Source organism: Strigops habroptila, chromosome 3, assembly GCF_004027225.2.
Source record: "Strigops habroptila isolate Jane chromosome 3, bStrHab1.2.pri, whole genome shotgun sequence".
Lineage (NCBI taxonomy): Eukaryota > Metazoa > Chordata > Aves > Psittaciformes > Psittacidae > Strigops > Strigops habroptila.
The window spans coordinates 61,138,532-61,157,891 of record NC_044279.2 but is presented as its reverse complement, the minus strand read 5'-3'; the positions used below and the strand labels follow the sequence as shown (position 1 = coordinate 61,157,891).

The 19,360-nt window shown below is 40.2% G+C and overlaps 1 long non-coding RNA gene across 1 annotated transcript; it reads right to left on the bottom strand.

Moving 5' to 3' along the window:
- Window positions 1-6,082: 6,082 nt before the first annotated feature.
- On the bottom strand, window positions 6,083-8,467 carry LOC115605235. The gene is made up of 3 exons (XR_003990548.1): window positions 8,369-8,467; window positions 7,688-7,805; window positions 6,083-6,801 (listed from the first exon to the last, which is right to left on the bottom strand). It is a non-coding gene; the product is annotated as an uncharacterized LOC115605235 (long non-coding RNA).
- Window positions 8,468-19,360: the final 10,893 nt, after the last annotated feature.

The following is a 19,360-nucleotide window of genomic DNA, read 5'->3' as shown; positions in this document are numbered from 1 at the left end:
CCAGGTGTAGGACCTTACACTTGGCTTGGTTAAACTTCATAAGGTTGGCATCGGCCCACCTCACAAGCGTGTCAAGGTCCCTCTGGGTGGCATCCCTTCCCTCCAGCGTATCAACCGAACCACACAGCTTGGTGTCGTTGGCAAACTTGCTGAGGGCGCACTCAATCCCACTGTCCATGTCACCGACAAAGATGTTGAACAGGACCGGTCCCAACACCGACCCCTGACAGACACCACTCGTTACAGGTTTCCAACTGGACATCGAGCCATTTACCACAACTCTTCGCGTGCGGCCATCAAGCCAGTTCTTCATCCACTGAGTGGTCCATCTATCAAATTGACGTCTCTCCAATTTAGAGACAAGGATGTCGTGCGGGACAGTGTCGAACGCTTTGCACAAGTCCAGGTAGATGACGTCAACTGCTCTGCCCCTGTCCATCAGTTCCGTGGCTCCATCATAGAAGGCCACCAAATTGATCAGGCAGGATTTCCCCTTAGTGAAGCCATGTTGGCTGTCACCAACCACCTCATTGTTTTTCATGTGCCTTAGCATGTTTTCCAGGAGAAACTGTTCCAAGATTTTGCCAGGCACAGAGGTGAGGCTGACTGGTCTGTAGTTCCCCGGGTCTTCCACCTTCCCCTTCTTGAAAATGGGGGTTATATTACCCTTCTTCCAGTCATCGGGAACTTCACCTGACTGCCAGGATTTTTCAAATATGATGGACAGTGGTTTAGTAACTTCATTCGCCAGCTCCTTCAGGACCCGTGGATGGATTTCATCAGGTCCCATGGACTTGTGCATGTTCAGGTTCTTAAGATGGTCTCGAACCTGATCCTCTCCTACAGTGGGCCTAAGGTCTTCATTCTCACAGTCCCTGCATTTGCTTTCCAACACTTTCATGGTGTGGTCAGAGCATTTGCTGGTGAAGACTGAGGCAAAGAAGTCATTAAGAACCTCAGCCTTCTCCAAATCCATGGTAGCCAGTTCTCCTGATAGCTTCTGGAGAGGGCCCACATTGTCCCTAGTCTATCTTTTATTTGCTACGTATCTATAGACTCCTTTCCTGTTATCTTTTACATCCCTTGCCAAACTTAATTCTAGCTGGGCCTTAGCTTTCCTAACCTGGTCCCTAGCTTCCCGGGCAATGCTCCTATATTCTTCCCAGGCTGCCTGTCCTCGCTTCCACCTTCTATAAGCTTCTTTTTTCCCTCCAAGTTTCCTCAGCAGCTCCTTGTCCATCCATGGAGGCGTCCTGCCCTCCTGCTGCACTTTCGTCTAGTCAGGATGCAACACTCCTGAGCACGTAGCAGGTGATCCTTGAATATCGACCAGCAGTCTTGGGCCCCCCTGCCCTCTAGGACTGTATCCCATGAAACCTTACTAAGGAGGCTCCTGAAGAGGCCAAAATCTGCTCTCTTGAAGTCCAGGGCAGTGAGCTTGCTGCACGCTCTTCTCACTGTCCTGAGGATCTCAAACTCAACCGTCTCATGATCACTACAGCCAAGGCTGCCCTGGAGCGTCACATTTCCAACCAGTCCCTCCCTGTTGGTGAGCACGAGGTCCAGCATGGCACCTCTCCTCGTCGGCTCCTCTGTGGCTTGAAAGAGGAAGTTGTCTTCCACACAATCGAGGAACCTCCTGGATTGCTTGTGCCGGGCCGTACCGTCCCTCCAACAGATGTCAGGATGGTTGAAGTCCCCCATGAGGACAAGGGCCTGCGAGCATGAGGCTGCTCCTATCTGTCCGTAGAGCGCTTCATCCAGAGAGTCCTCTTGATCAGGCGGCCTGTAACAGATCCCCACCGTAATGTCCCCCATTGCTGTTTTCCCTTTGATCCTGACCCACAAACACTCTGTTACCTCATCACTCACCCCCAGACAGAGTTCCATACTCTCTAGCCTATCACTGACATCATAGATAGCAACACCCCCTCCCCGTCTGCCTGGTCTGTCTTTTCTAAACAGCCTGTAACCTTCCATTCCGACATTCCAGTCATAGGAGCCATCCCACCATGTTTCTGTGGTACCAATGACATCATATCACCGTAGCCTTGCACACATCTCTAATTCCTCTTGCTTGTTCCCCATACTACAGGCGTTTGTATAGAGGCACCTTAGCCGAGATCCTTATAATTAGCCACTGCAACAATCACTCGGAGCACCCTTTCCTTTGGGACTTTTGTTGAATGATGATGGTTCACCATGCAAAAGTGGAAGATAAAAAAGCCACCCAGAGTAGTATAGCCACTGCGATTGATCTCCAAGGTAGGTCCCACTAGTTACTGATTACTGGATGTTACAAATTCAGAGTAGTTTGAACAAGTGTAAAGAGTTCTAGCTAATGTGACAAGAAAAGATTATGTAACTTTGAACAAATTGGGTAGACATCGCATCTAAAAATCGGTAGATACACCAATTACTGGTGCTGAAGCAGGTTTTCACGTGTGACCTTAAGCCTCCTGTTGATACTTGTGTTTGTCTCCCTCACAGAAATAACTATTGACGCACATGAAAAGTCAACATGCAAAGTCCAAAAAGTGTGGTGAAGGTGGGATTGCGTTTAATGAAAGCCTGGCTTTGAGCACAGCCTCCATAGCAGTGTTTCTCAGCTTTCTGAGGGAGTACCCAGCCTTCCTGAAAAACCTCCTTGGACTACCACATGCCCTGCGTGGCTATGCTGTGGGGAGGGGGAAATAACACACTGACAAGATACTTGGCGGTTTTGTTACACAGTATGTTTTTGTCCCTCAAACTTACAACTCTACCACTGTACTGAAAAATGTTTTGTAGACTCTCAGCCACTGTCTTCAGACCACTGTTGGCTGAGGATCTTGGCCTGCTTCAGTGCTGCACCAGACCACAAGGCAAGGCATTTCCCCTGTTATTTTTTATACTAAAAGCTCACAATTGTAAATTTTGGGGAGCATATCTACTCAGTTTTCATTAGAAAACTCAGAACATTAGAAAAGTCCTCAAGTGAAAATCTATTAGCATGCTTTTCCCCTCACAAAATATGCATTTTTTAAGAGTTATAATGCTGCTTTCTGTTCTCGCTTCATGATGATCTCCAAATCATACCTGATGGCTATCTGTACTGGGGTTTTGCTTGTACAGTTTAACTAGAAATATAAATCCTCTTTCCGCCTTCGATTTCCTTTAACTAAAATCTGAGGTAAAGTCTTATTTCCCACTAAGATATTTTGAAGGTTTTCTTGCACTTTATATTTTCTCCACTTACCCATTGCCACTTTTGGAAAATTAAGAAATCCTCTGACAAAATAAGAAGAAAATATAAAAACAGTGGTCAGAGTTCTGCCACATCCTGCATTGCGTTCACAGAAGACTGTGCAATGAAAAAGCAACAGTGAACTCCCGCAGAAATTGGCTGAGTATAAAGTTGCCTTGACTCCATGCAGCCATCCTTGCTTCCTTTCATAAAACAGATAAAGTGTTCAAGCCCAGGTTGGGCAGGTCTTTGAGCAACCTGATCTAGTGGAAGATGTCCCTGCCCATGGCAGGGGGTTGGAACTAGATGAGATTTAATCAAACCATTGTATGATTGTGTGATTAGGTAAGAGGATGCTGCCCACCAAAATGGCAGTTGTTCAACAGAGTGTGCCAACAGTAAAGTAGTATTCATTCAGGTATAAAGTGACTTCTTTCCATGCGCAACATCCCTCCATGTATAACTAAGCCTTGCTCTATGTAAGAGAGAAGCCTTGGTGCCATTAGAGCATTACCCTTGCTTTTCATGAAGAATATCTAAACGTCAGTATTCTAATTGTAACAGTTCACTATGTAAATCTGACTGCATGCACTTAATCAAAAGATTTGCCTAGAATAATGCAAACTATTCCATGGGAATTTGTTACATGATATTTATCTTAATTGATTAGAAACTAGAACTGAAAATCTCAGTTTAGATGTCTTTTTACCCTGTGTTTAGCTACTACAGGAATTTACCAGTCCTTTCTTCTCTCTCTCTCACCCATCCATTTTTTAAATATTCTACCTATATTTTATATTTTAATCCATGTCTATCTGGGGGGAGTACACACCATGATTTTGTCTATAGAGATCCCTATTTTCATATCTCTTTATCCATAATAATTGTTTAAAATTAAACTTCTGAGATGCACACAAGAAATTTCGGTATCTACAGGAAATAAGCAAACCAGTGCAATAAAAGCCATTGGCTGAGATTTTAATTAATTATTAAATAAATAACCATTAAACAAACTTTAATGAGATAAAAAGTCATAGCACCATCACATAGAGAACTGTGCAATTCTACAATCTCAGTAAGATTATTTTGTCCAACTATTTCTGCTCAGGGTGAGTAAGACTGAAGACTCAGGCCCAGCAAAGGAATTACAAAAACTGGAAAGCAAAAATTCTAGTCAAATAAACACCTTCTTATAGCAGGCACTTAACAATTTGCTTTAAAAACTTATCTCCAATTCAGGAAAAAAAATAACCCAGGTAGTTATTTTTAGTTTAGTTTAAGTGATCTATAGTTTGTGCCTACTATCATAAGATTTTCTAGCTCCACTACAGAGAACTTAGTTTTTAAGATTTCCCCTAGAATTCATCAATAATTTGCATTTTAGAAACTTATGACATTGAAAAGAAAAAATAATAAAGGGGAAGAATAGGAAAAAACAGGTTATCTTTTTAAAAGCTGGAGTACCTCTTCAGGATGATGGACAAGTTGTGTGCATCGGCTTATCTCAACTGACTTTTGAGGTTTAAATGCCTTTTTCCAAAGATTCACATAGCTTCTTATAAAGGATTTACTGTAAGTCATCACACCCTATATTGGTCACTTCATATTAGTATAATTGCAAAGTGTCTTACAATAGGAACTTATGTGCTGAACATTCATGGAAGTCAAAAGAACTTCACTTATTGATGTGCTGAAGTATGAATTGAGTTCAGATTTAAAAGCCCACCACAGACTTATGCAAGAAGCTTCTCTACCATGCCATCACCCAGCCAACTCCATCCAAGTTGATAAACAGTCTGAGTAGCAAGGTAATGACTTCAAAGCATCTCGTGAAGGTGGCCTATTTCACTATTACATTCTTAAGCAGGTAAACTGGAATGACTAAAAAGAAAGTTAATGTATCTACTAAATGACTAAATTTAAAATTTGGAAACTTTCCTATTTGATTCCTTCCGTTTCAAAACACAGTGAGTTAACAAGGCTTGACTCTTTGGCGGTTGTCCATTTAAATGGCACAGATTTGCCTACCTAACAAAGCCCTTTTGTTTCCTACAGCTGTGAAACTTCAGTGCACTGTAACTTTTCATGTTTCCCAGGTTACCTTGGCACCAAACTGTGACTAAATGCCTGAAAAGATTTTTAACTCTAGCTTTGGAGGAATATAATATCCACAAGAAAGAATGATGACTTTCAGTAAGTGCCTCATGGTAGCAAGAACAATGCTGAAAATTAACTGTGCTTCGAATGTTCATGAAGCTTCTGAGCTGCTGAAGCTGAAGAGAGAACTGCACTCTCTGTTCCGCTGTTACAGACTGCATCACACTTGTCTTTTTTTCTGTTCCCCTTCCTCATGTTATACCTGTTCAGCTCCATCACCCAATGCAAAGGGAGGAAGGGGCTATGAAGTCTTTTTAAAAGAGTTCATTGTAAGGAACTCTTGTATTTGAACAATCTTTAAATTCTGATTTCCTGCTCTATGGGGAGAAATTGATTTTGCCATTGATTCCACAAGGGCAGGGAGCAATTCCAAGCACGTACACATACAGTGTTAATAAGACATCTTAAAGCAAACCGGAATAGAACTACTTTGGGGAAATATCCTTCCCATTTTTTGGTGGCTACAGAAGGTCCCTGGTTGGTAAAATGGGAGTAAGTTTGTGTCATATAGGACATGAGGAAGTACAGGATTTAGCAGACAGCAACATGATGGGCAAAATACTCACAAGTAGCGTTCTACCACCCTTAATGCATGAGTTATTCCCTTCTTCAGTGAATGCAACTGAAGTAACAAATCCTGAGAATGTTTCCTTGTCCACGCTCTATGCAAACCTAAAACATCACCTAACACCACAGTTTAAAAAAGGTTAACTTTTCCTTTTTTTATTTGTTATTGCTACCACAGCACCAAACCATGCCATAAGCCATGTTCCCAATATATTAACCACCTACATTATGCAGAGTAACAAACAGTCCCTGCCTGAAAGGACTAAAACAGCATAATTAAATTTAAGGAAAACTCAGGCCCAAAGAAGGTACAAATCTTGCCAATGAAAGAGGCTCTGGCAGTAGCCATTGTAGAATTCCAAGACGAAATCTGGCATCTCTGGAGTCAGTTGCAAAACTCCCACTATGTTCAGTGAAACCAGGACTGAAAACATAATGTTCTATTTCACAGTCCTTTGCTCATCCAGCTCAAACCTAGCATTTTGTAAGTTTTCTTATTTCCACTCCTTGTTCTTTTGCACCAAACACATTTTTACAGTACCTTCTGTTTATAAACTGATACTTTTATAATTAGGATACAACTACGTGTAATTCTATTAATCTCTGTTCAAGTTCACTAATCAAAGTGTGAAATATTTCACAAGTATTTTACACTGCAAGGCTTTTTCACAATATGTCTTGCTTTGAAATATTATTTCAATGCTTCTTGTTCTTTATCCTGCATTTCTACTGGTGCATTCAATAAGACTTGGGTTTCAGATTTAAGTTTCTTCCTTAAAATAAGGAGAATTACTGCACTTGGGATATAGGACACTCCACGTAATATTGCTGGCAGGCCGAGATAGAGCCACCTGAAATAAAGGATGAGCCTCATTAAATATATGCATTTGTAAAAAACCAGAAAAACTATTCAGCGTCCATTGCTTTGCAACAATTGCCCAACCACTCTAAAGCCTGTACCCTCATCCTTTTGGATCTCACAGAAGACAAATCAATAGAAGAACAGAGACTAAGTCAGTATCAGCAAAACAGCTACTTAGATCACCCAAATTCAGGCAACTAATTTAGGCAGCAAAGTTAGCCACCTGGTACCCGTATGGATCTCTCCACAGGGAAAAGAAAGAGCCCGAGAAAGAACAGCTCAGACCACCGGAGTAAAACTTCCGGGTATTCATGAGCTAGCATTTTTCTTTCAAATCAAACTCAACACAATACTGAAAGGAATCACCCTGAGGCCATTATTCAACAAGACTTTTCTTCAGAATTTACACATTGCTCCCGGAAGGACTACAAAAGCATGACCATAGTATCCTGGGCCAATTTCCAACTTGGGTAACTATATCCTCTCTATAAATTTCTCCTGTATTTTAATTCAACTACTATTTCAACCACTTTCAACCATGATATTGCATAGTCAGCCATTAAAAAGTTTTCGACATGTGCTTACTGCTTTTATTATCTTTTTTTTTTTAATCAGAATTCAGTGTTTTAAGATGTGTTCTCATGAAAGGCTATTAGTGAAGTAATTATGGCACCAGAACATTTGTGGTCAGAGCGTGTTCCAGTGTCTGTGGCAAAGGCTGCACTGGACAAATCAAGCCAATGTCAAAGAAAAAGCGTTGTGTCAAATCTCTAACATAGGAGCAGTTGGTCTACTAGGAAAATACAGAGTGTAAAATTATATCTCTATGCATGTAATAATACCCTAAGCAGGAAAAATTAAAGTAGAAAATATACCTGTATGTGACAATGTCATATATCCTACATGCTCCTTCTCCACCACACGTCATAGTACCCCACTTTAAGCAAGTTGTATCTATCAAAGCTCCAAAATAAATGGGAGATGGGATTCCAGCTAAAAAGAATATTAGCAACACCTTTGTGAGTAGCATATTTCTTCTGATCAGCAGATAACCTAGAGAACCTATGCGGTTTCTCACCTAGTCCATCTGTCCTGTCACTCTTGCAGCATGAACCATGTTCTCTGTATTTCTTACATTCTCTCTTCTTCCTTATCCACTTACCCTCAACCACAGATTTTCTGTCCTGTTGTTATGTATTGTTATATGCAATACATATACAAAATATATATGCTACAATAGGGACTGTGATTTCTGCTCAGAACTCAACATTTTCTCTCATCAGTCAATGTTGTGTTCAATGAACAGATAACAAGAGTGAAGGAATGTAAAGTGGCTTTCAGGTGAGCAGCCAATATAGTCAGCCTATTGCACAGTATAAATAAATGCAAACTGAAAGCTGTTCTAATTTGCCATGCTGCCTAGATCTGTAAAAAACCAAATTCCTCCTGATCAAAGGTACTATACAGTAGACTTCATAGTAGACTCCTGTGCCAAGCCCCTTGAACTCTAGATCAGACCAAACTGTGCTTCTAAAATGTGTTAAAGCTTTTCTTACCAAGTACTCTCGAAGCTAGTCCATGTATGCCCACTCCAAATGACTTTTCTTCAGGCCTTAGAGACCTATATGATAATTACATTTTACACCAGTTAGTAGAGGAGACACTAATAACAAATATTTACCTCTTGTTTTCCTTTTTCTTTTTCCTTTTTTTTTCTTTTTCCCCAGCAAACTATCACATTAGGCCCAAACCATTCTAATTAGAGCGTTGGTTGAAAAAGTTCATTATCCTCATTAGCTGACATTTACTGAAGTTCCTTAGCTAGGTTACCAAATTCACAACAGGAAAAGCAATTGTCCTGGTATCATCCACTTGGACTGAGGCCAGCACAGAGTGCGAGGTAGTTGTGCCTTAACCAACATCACGTTGGTGTCATCAATAAAGACATGGGTATTACACGCACCTCTCAATATCTCTTATGTAGCTTTAAAGGCGAAATGAAGAAATGGATGTTTCAAGGGCATTTTCCTTTGGACACATACATACACACACAGGCACAGACAAACATATGCACACTAACTGAATGAAGGTAAAGAGTCACCCCCAGTCATTTGCCAGTGATCAGCAACATGTACAAATTAAGTACCTCTCCAAAAAAAGCACCCCAGGAGTAGAGATATGAAATTAACATACGTTCACAAATGTACAGTTTAATATTCAGTAAATTTATGTAACATTCTGTGCATATAGAATTCAGTATCTCAATTGTGATTAATTCGCAGATAATACAGCATTATCACAGACTCATAGACTCCACTAGGTTGGAAAAGACCTTTAAGACCATCAAGTCCAACCGTTACCCCAGGACTGCCAAGACCACCACTAACCCATGTCACTGAGGGCCTCATCTACGCGGTTTTTGAACACTTCCACGGACAGTGATTCCACCACTGCCCTGGGCAGCCTGTTCCAATGCCTGAGCACCCTCTCTGTGAAGACATTTTTCTTAATATCCAATCTAAACCTCCCCTGGCGCAGCTTGAGGCTGTTACCTCTTGTCCTATCACTTGTTACTTGGGGAAAAGAGACTCACCTCACCTTGCTTACAGCCTCATTTCAGGTAGTTGCAGAGGGTGAGCTGGTCTCCCCTCAGCCTCCTATTCTTCAGGTTCAGGCATCTAGGAACACTTGTTTATCCAAATCAAAGAATCATAGAATCATAGAATAGTTAGGGTTGGAAAGGACCTTAAGATCATTTAGTTCCAACCCCCCTGCCATGGGCAGGCACACCTCACACTAAACCATGTGGCCCAAGGCTCTGTCCAACCTGGCCTTGAACACCGCCAGGGATGGAGCATCCACAACCTCCCTGGGCAACCCATTCCAGTGCTTCACCACCCTCACTGTAAAGAACTTCTTCCTTATATCTAATCTAAACTTCCCCTGTTGAAGTTTGAACCCATTACCTCTGCTTCTACCACTACAGTCCCTAAGGAAGAGTCCCTCCCCAGCATCCTTGTAGGCCCCCTTCAGATACTGGAAGGCTGCTATGAGGTCTCCACGCAGCCTTCTCTTCTCCAGGCTGAACAGCCCCAACTCTCTCAGCCTGTCTTCATACGGGAGGTGCTCCAGCCCTCTTATCATCCTCGTGGCCCTCCTCTGGACTCGCTCCAACAGCTCCATGTTCTTTTTACGTTGAGGACACCAGAACTGTACACAGTACTCCAAGTGAGGTCTCACGAGAGCAGAACAGAGGGGCAGGATCACCTTCTTTGACCTGCTGGTCACCCTGCTTTTAATGCAGCCCAAGACATGGTTGGCTTTCTGGGCTCAAGCGCACACTGTCAGCTCATGTTAAGCTTCTCATCAACAAACACACCCAAGTCCTTTTCTGCAGGGCTGCTCGGAATCTCTTCTCCGCCCAACCTGTAGCAGTGCCTGGCATTGCCCTGACCCAGGTGTAAGACCTTACACTTGGCTTGGTTAAACTTCATAAGGTTGGCATCGGCCCACCTCACAAGCATGTCAGGGTCCCTCTGGATGGCATCCCTTCCCTCCAGTGTATCAACCGAACCACACAGCTTGGTGTCATTGGCAAACTTGCTGAGGGCACACTCAATCCCACTGTCCATGTCACCGACAAAGATGTTGAACAGGACCGGTCCCAACACCGACCCCTGACAGACACCACTCGTTACAGGTTTCCAACTGGACATCGAGCCCTTTACCACAACTCTTTGCGTGAGGCCATCGAGCCAGTTCTTTATCCACTGAGTAGTCCATCTATCAAATTGACGTCTCTCCAATTTAGAGACAAGGATGTCATGCGGGACAGTGTCGAACGCTTTGCACAAGTCCAGGTAGATGATGTCAATGGTAGTCCAGGTAGATGATGCTCTCCCCCTGTCCATCAGTTCCATGGCTAGTCTTTGATGTCGTAGCATATTGAATTCCCATCTTCTTCATGGGATTTCTTCTAAAGGCCCTATTTGCACCAAGTTCACTGCTTCCTGCATTACCAGCTCAGACCTGAGAAACTGAGTCTACAAGTAAATTTTTCTGTCTGGGGCACTCTAATCATCCTAATGGAAGGGAAATACCTTGAAAGAGTCAAGTATTTGTATAGAAGCAGGTAGACCCTATTCTTAGCAAGTAGTTTTGTTGAAGATCCTCATCTAGGCTTTCACAATAGGCATTAGAGAAAGTCAGATATTTCCAGAGTGTAATTTATCCCATCTTAAGACAGCTGTCTAAAATAAGTGGGAGGAAACTGTCTCTGGAGGTGCTTCTTTCTTCCCTTTCCTTTGAAAGACTAGAGAGCTAGGTTAGTCTAGATAACTAACTTTTAGACACATAAAAATCAGGTCAGATGACACCTGTCCTCGTTATCTCTCCTTATGTCATCCTAGGTCTACTCAATCAGCCAGCAGCTCCCAGCCTAAGGTCAGGACACCCATACAATTGCTTATGCAAGCTCAGAGGAAACTCAAATGGATAAATGGTATTTTTATGGAAATCAGCAGAAGATCTCACTAAAAAAAATGCAGAGTTGATGTACAGCTATTGGTCCTAGTCTAAATGCTAGATGTAATGATGTTACCTACCAAAAATACAGAAGTCACTGCTGGCTCCACTCTAAATACAATTCATGATTTTGGAAACGCTGAGGACTAAGTAGCTCTTTCCCAGTACTGCAGTTGTAAACAACCATGAATGTAGCTAATTTGAGCACTACAGCAATCATGGGTTGCACATCCCAATTGGATATAGCATGGCAACCCAGATAAAGACATTGTGACACAGATTAAGTTCACTGTCATTTCCCCCACCAGTTCAGAGCTGGGCAATCCAAGCAATGTTTAAAAACATTTTCTTCCACAGTTGTATCTCCTGAGATCTGCTTCTCTACTGCAGGTTTATCAGGAGACACAAGGGAACATTAAATTTCACCCATCACAAGTACTGACAGGGAGAATGTCAGTGCAGAGCTGTGACAGTTGAGTAGCCATGCAGCTCCCAGTCAAATGGAGGCTCACAGACTGCATTTCTAACAAGGACAACACAGAATTTTCTTCTCAGGTTTGTGCCCTGGTCTGGGCACTCCAAAAAGCTGCAAAGTTAAACTTTCAAACAGACCAGCAAAACAGCCTAGAAACCTTACAAGACAGGCTCTTTCACAACATTTTTTCTCCTTTCAGCTGCTCATAGAAGTCATAACATCTGCACAAAGCAAAAAGCCCTTCTCAAGATATTTTGGGAACCTACCCTCTCAGAAGACAGAGAGGAAGGACGCAAAATAAAGGAAGATATAATAGTTAAACTGATCCTCCTTTAATCAGAACTGTATTTATTCTGCAGTGTTCTACTAGGCTGAGGTAAATCATGGGGAGTCACAAAGTCTCATTGTGCTGGACAGTGAAGAGACTAACAAGTAAGAGTTTGATCTACTCAAGCCACATAGAGAAGCACCCATCTGCATTTAACAAAGAAAGTGGGGTGATGTTTATCCCTGTATATGCAGAGACACAGAGACTTGGGTACAAGACTTTCTGTCCATTTTGAGCCTGAATTCAGATTTAGTTTGACCATCCAGTAATATTTCCTTTTCCTTTTTTTTTCCCAGAGTGTGTATCAGCTACAGACTAGACAAAGATTCAGATCTGCCTTCCATCCTCAACTCTGCCATCGACTCTGTGCATCCCCTTTAACTCATCGTCTCAATTTTTCTTCCCTGTAACACGAGAACAATAAATAGTCATTCATAGCAAGCATTCAGATCCGTACATTGCAGATAAGAGTCTATGTACAAAACATTAATTGTTATCTGTCTTCATAACTATTTATTTAAACTGGTGACACTGTCATAACTGTTTCTCTCTTAAGAAAGCAGTTTAACACACTGATTTCCACCTGTATGGATTTCAGGGTTGTGCTTTTGTTTTAGCAAAACAGGTTCATGTCTTCCAGCCATGTGGCAAAATTCATGAAGACATGAAATTCTTCATTCTTTGTAAAATTTGCCACAAGGCTGGAAGACATTCTTCTACACAAACTTCTATTTTTAAATGTTAGAAAACATAAATGTTCCCTTTGTCAAAGCAGCCTTTCTGAATAAATTACTTACGTAAAAAAAAAAAAAAGTTGAAAACCTAATGATATATTTTTGGGCAGTACCTCCTTTTTTAAGTACAAAGGGATTTGTTGTGCACTCAGGTTGTCAGCTTTCCACTAATAAGGCATATTGTCTCCTGAACATACTTTCAGAAAAGTTAAAGGAACAAATGTACTGTAGGTTGACTGGCAGTTCGAAGGCTTCAAAGTCTCTCTGGAGTTTTTTCCTCTGAAAAAATGACATTAACTATGATTCATCAATCAGTGGTTTATGTAACCTGATAGCATTTCACTTCCACTATCCATCAAGTCCCCAAGTTTTTTGGTGTGTGATAATATGCTTTGTGTGCAGAGATACTATCTGGCTAGATACTGCTTACTAAAAAATGCTTAAAGGTGATACTCCTGGCCTTTCAAGATACACTTTACCTAGGATCCTCTTCTAAAACAGCTCAATCCCAAAAGGTGTGAAATACCCAAATGGAAGGAACGTGGGCGAACTGTTTGGAATCTATGCATCTACCTGTGACCATGGCTTTTTAGCTACAAACACCTCATTTTTAAAACATAGGAAATTTTTAAAACATAGGATCCCCCAAAACAGGTATTCTTGCTCAGAAAGTTTTAAGTTGCATGAAATATACATCCTCTTTTGACAATGGACATTAAAGAACTGACTTCAAATAACAGTGTACATTTAAGACTTTCTATTAAAAAATACCACACCCTTATGGTGACAATTTTTATAGTTCTTTTAACAGTTGTTTATTCAACTGCTACAGATTATTATGGGTATTATAAAAGGCAACAGAATGATATATGACCTAGAGAGGTTGTAATGATCTGTAACACCACAGAGAAGATTATGTCTGTTTATGTCAACTGCTTATAAAATAATTTAACAATGTGTTAACCCTTCATTGACATGAAATTATATGAAATATTATGTTGATGTGAAACTATATATGACATTCCCAACATTCTTGAGTTTTTAACAGAAGATCAATAAGTATGACTACTGTAGCAGTGAGATAGTTCTCTAAAACAAAACTCATCCTTTACATCCTGTAGGAATGCATCAGAAAGGTGTACAGGGTCTCTGTAAAGAGTCACAAAATCAAGCTTACAGTCACTACAGTAGTTTATACCACAGAGAAAACTCTGAATCCAAAAGCAGAGCTTAAGATACCCATTCTAAATAAAGAGTACATACTCAACACCCACAGATTTTAAAGACACCTGACCTGAAGTACATGCTGCTTGTGCTGCTCTGCACAAGGATGGGCTTTTTTTCTGAATCAAACACTATGATAACATTACTTTTCAGCTTTGTTGCATTGAAACTGTATGATTCTCTGATTCTATGAAACTGTAGCATTCATTAGCACAGCGTGTTAATATGAAATTATTTCAATATGTTAATGACTGAAAGTTTCCAGAGCCTCAGGTGGGTTTTACCTTGCAATAATACAGTGCCTTCAATTTCCACTGAGTATTTGGTTCAATAACAGTTTGATACAAAAAACATCACCTTATGAATCAGCCATGTCACTTACAGCTCCTAAATGTGAACTCTCACAAATACTTTTAAATACTGACTTTTCCATATCATTAATTTTTTCTGTTATCAGGGACAACCTCAGCCAAAAGTGGAGTGGTTGCTAAGCAGATGGAAACAGCAGTATTTGGTGTAAAAGACCATAACGGTAAAAATCCCTAAATTTTTCCAGATACATATGCTGAACTCCTGATAAGTTTTTAATGACTTCTTACAGTAGAGAGACAATTTCATGTACTGATTCACATCCCCTGTGCTTATCAAAATCTTTTCTCATTTCCAAGTAGAACGAAAAGGTCAGATCTTGCACTCACATATATAATTATCCAAGCATACAGTAAATGCAGCTCTACTGCATTTCTCTCTGAAGAAGAGCGATCTTATTTTGCAGCCACATGGGCCGACATACCATAAATAAGTTAATTTATGTTTCATGCTATTGTCAACGTAAACCCTCCTACACAAGCTAGTACACTGCATTTGCCCTTAGTGAAAAATTATTACTAACATGACTGAATCTCAGTTCAGCACAACTCTCCTTTTTAAACGGTGGAGAAAATGCCACTATTAATAGCAGAGCTGTCAAGACAGCATCATCTAAAAGACTCAGAGTGTTTCAAGACAAAGCCAGATTGTCATTCTCTTGATGCAGTTTGCAGAGGTGAAAGAGGGAAAAAAAAGAAAAAGAAAAAAGAAAAAAGGAAAAAAAAGTCTGATTGTTGAAAGTGAGATAGCTTAAAAGAAAACTTAGTTAAAACTTACGCACTGGATCAGGTCGGAAGTGCTGACATGATTCTGTGTAGATTTATTTTGGAAACCAGCACTTTCTCTTACTGGTGAACGGTTCAGCATGCTTTGTACTTACTAGCAATTCACCTCCACTGAAATAAGTCTGGGGAGCATGGAGGATCGTGTCTGGTCCCCCTGTGTCTTCTGCAGATGTCTATGCTATTTATAAGATGCTGGGGGGGTGAAGAGGTTGTGGAGAGTTCTCACAGTTACACTTAGTAAACCAGAAACAGCTCTTCTACACATACCTAATTCCTTAATCTCTTTTTTGCCCTTACAGGAGCTTTCAGAGAGACCTCATTCTGCACATTCAGTAGCAATATAGTCACTCACGACTCTCCACGTTATAGGAGTCCACATACTATTGTAGTAGTGGTATGTGTACATAGCAGCAATATATTTGAAAGCTGAATACCTTTTTACGGATTCATTCTTATAGACAATGACTTTAGAATTGTCATAGCAGGAAGCAATGGATGGCTTAAGTTATCAGCAAGGAAGAACTTTCAGAATAGCAGTACTATTTCATATTACTTATTTACCATTAGCACTGTCTAGAGCCCTTGTAAGTGACACTGATAACTGAAGAAGAGTTCTGCTTTTACTTATTCTTCTGGAAGCAGGTTGCAGAAGAGACAAAAGAAAAGAAATTCAAGATTTTAAACATTCTGTTATATTCAAAGGTAAACTGTTGGATGCAAGCCAGTAGAAGCTAGGCAATTAAAACTCTATAAACCGTAAGTAGGAATAGCATTAGGAGCTATAATTCATCAATCATTGTGCTGTCAATTCTGACTTTTCTGATCTAAACATGGGGTTTATTCCTCTTGCTTGGGAGATTTCCAGGTACAGGAATTGTTTCAGCACAAACTCTGCTGAGCTCACTCTCAGAGGAATCATTAGCAATAGCCCTTTGAGCCTACAAGATTATTCTGTCAATGATGTGAGCCAAGTAGCAGAATACATCTTAAAACCTGGATTTCAGACATTGTTCACTATCCAAACGACTTATTTCCATTTGCTGTTCAGTTCCATGGATGGCCACCCTTCATTTCTATATCACCTGTTTTCTTCCCTGCAGGAGAAATAATTAACTTTGCTCCTATTACCTCTTCTGCTGTTTCTTCCATATTTCTTCCACAGGTTTAACATCAGTTTGGGGATCAACAAGAAGAGCTCAAGTTTTTATCAGTGCTGACAGAGCCCACACCAAATAGGAGTAACAAAGAAAGTTGTGCTAGTAAAAGCGCATTTGATAAAACAATATTTGAATGAAGCAGATACATGTAGCTTAACTGCTAACAGGAGAAAATTACAACACCAAAAGTACAAACATTGTAGTACTCATCAACATAGTAACAAGCAAGAAATACTGGGAATAGAGTATTATAGCCACATTTTTCAGACTTTGCCATTAAACTGTAAAAATTTAGGGAACAATCAAGGTTTTTAATCATAGGTGTCTAGTATAACTTTAGACTCCCTCTGACGTTCCACTTAGTTTGCAGTTGCTAAGACAGTGTCCTACTAGCTGGGTTCATGAATGTCAGTCCTGGATATTCTAGGATATATAAAATGATAGCAGAAAACTATGTTTAGGCACCTGATCTACTTCTCTGCTTTCAGATTTGGCCATTAGAATACAAGACACTTAGACTTTTTCAGAGGTGCTGATGTTATCAATGAAACCTTTTTTATATACTTTACTTTTGCTTTGAAGCTTGACTAAGGCTTATTTAAAAGGAATCAAAGGCTAATAAAATTGTTATAAAGATGAGACAATTTTGTCAGATCACATGAAACATCGTGCTCAACTCATATAACAGCTACAAGCACTGACACATGCACCATTCTGTTTCATTACTGATAATATTTATACTGATGAATATTAATGCTGCTGATACAATTTCTGGTTTGTTCAAAAAATTTAAATAAGCCCATTTCATGTTAATGTCTACAGCTTTTCCTTTTCTGTTTTGATACAACACACAAACTAAATGTGAGTTATTCACACACTTCTAGTTCCTGGTAACTGAGCAACAATGTAATTTACTGGAGACATCTACCTTACAAAGCAGTACGGCATCTGGTAAAGCACATGCAACAGGTGACATGGCTTTTTGTCTCTCTCACAAATGGGAAAGAGACATCCATTACCGAAAGTCTTAATGTGTGTTATTAATGTCATTAAGCAAATGTGGAACTCAGAAATTGAAAAGCAGCCACTAAAAGTGAGAAACAGCTGTCCAGCAGGAGTCAGGAACAGCCTAAGAAAAAGGTAAATATGAGAGAGAGGGAGCCAACCTTAAATGTTAGGAACTGAGAACATAAGACAGTTAAAGCACCCATGATAGAAATCATTTCACATGCATTTAGACATCTGCAGTGTAAATGTCTATATCTGAGCGAGTCACCCAAGGCTGTTTGTGTAGTCAAAAATTCATCTCACATTTAGTCAGATAAATCCCACTCCCCATTATATAAAAGTAGCAGATATTTGAGACAAGGCTAGCTCCCTGTACCTCTGCTGCCAACACATTACAGTGTAGAGCATTACATTACAGTTGCATCATCATTTTGCAACTCAAGACATTTGTGTAGGTAGATTCCAGAAGGAACCAGGGCATTGGTATAACATATCTTCTGGATTCTTTGTAAACCTCAGCTCTGGTGACCCCTAACCATCATTTACAAATAATACTTTAGACAAATCTTTTCATACAGACTTAAACACAAGCATAAATTCATAAAATTACCATGTGACTACTCAGGATGGAATCAGTCACGAGTTTCTTTACTGAGAATACTTGATTTTTTTCCTTAGGCTGATAACATTTATTATGCATAGTAATAAAGGGGTTCTTTTAAGATCAAGGTTAAAGTTTGTCAAGGATAAAAATAGCTTTCTAACCACTTCATTGAATGGTACTAACTCCACAGTACTTAGTGCCAGCTTCTTGAAAATTGAGTTATGAATAGTTCTGCTGTCAAAGAGATTCCACAATTTCATATTCCAGTCTTGTTTGTGTGGGAAAACACTACTCCTGATTAAGAGAACTTGCAACAGGAGCCGTAATACCTTAATTTTGCTAACATTACATCTGCCTTACTGCTGGATGGGCTTCTTGCTTATTCTGCCAAAATTCTATGTTGCCCAGGAGACAGGCAACGGTCCTGGGATATCATAAGCCTAGTTTAATTTCTACAATGCACTCAAGAATCAGCCTTTTGAGTCTTCTCTCAAAGCATTAGAAGCTCCCCAGGGCCACCTGCAGGACAGCTGAAATTAGGATTTGGGACCAATATTTCTATGAAAAGCCTGTTTCACTTTTCTTACATCAACTCGTAGCTTGATTCAAGCTTGACACAACAAGCTAAATTCACTTAGATGCCTTAAAAAATAACAGATTCTGAATATTCAGTCCAATCTTTTAAGACCTTAGATGCAAAATGCATCTTGCTTTTCAGGGGTTGAAAAAACATGCGCTTGCCTTTTCACAAGACCTGAGCATACACACCACTACGGAGTGTCAGTGGGACCCAGATCTCTTCCCATCCACAGAGAAGTGCACCACAGCATTTTCAAGTTCAATATTCAAGCAATGGTGTAAATCACCAGCCAGAATATCTGCATAATCTTTTTTTCGCACAGTTCTACCTCTGTACAATGGGTTTAATCATACCTTCATTTCAGAGGAATAAAATTGCTACAGTGAAAATCATAACACCAAAATGTTATTTTGTTGTAGTCAAATGCTACAGTGAAAGTAACAACAGAATACTCTTTGGAGAGATAAACTTGTTTCAGATGTTGCACAGAACATATTGTCATGGTGAAGATAAAACACTTATTCCTCTTACACTGGGACTCTCCATCCACGGGATGATGACAGCAACTTGGGGGAAAAAAAATATATATATATATATGATCATGTTAAAAACAGAAAGAAAAACATCCAGAAGCAGCAATCCTTAAGAAAAAAAGAAAAAAATCATCACTTGCTAGAATATGATTTGCAGACTATCTGTTGTAGCAGGTTAAGAGGCTACCATGCCAGCTATTCCTTCTGTATTCAACTCAGTTTATCAC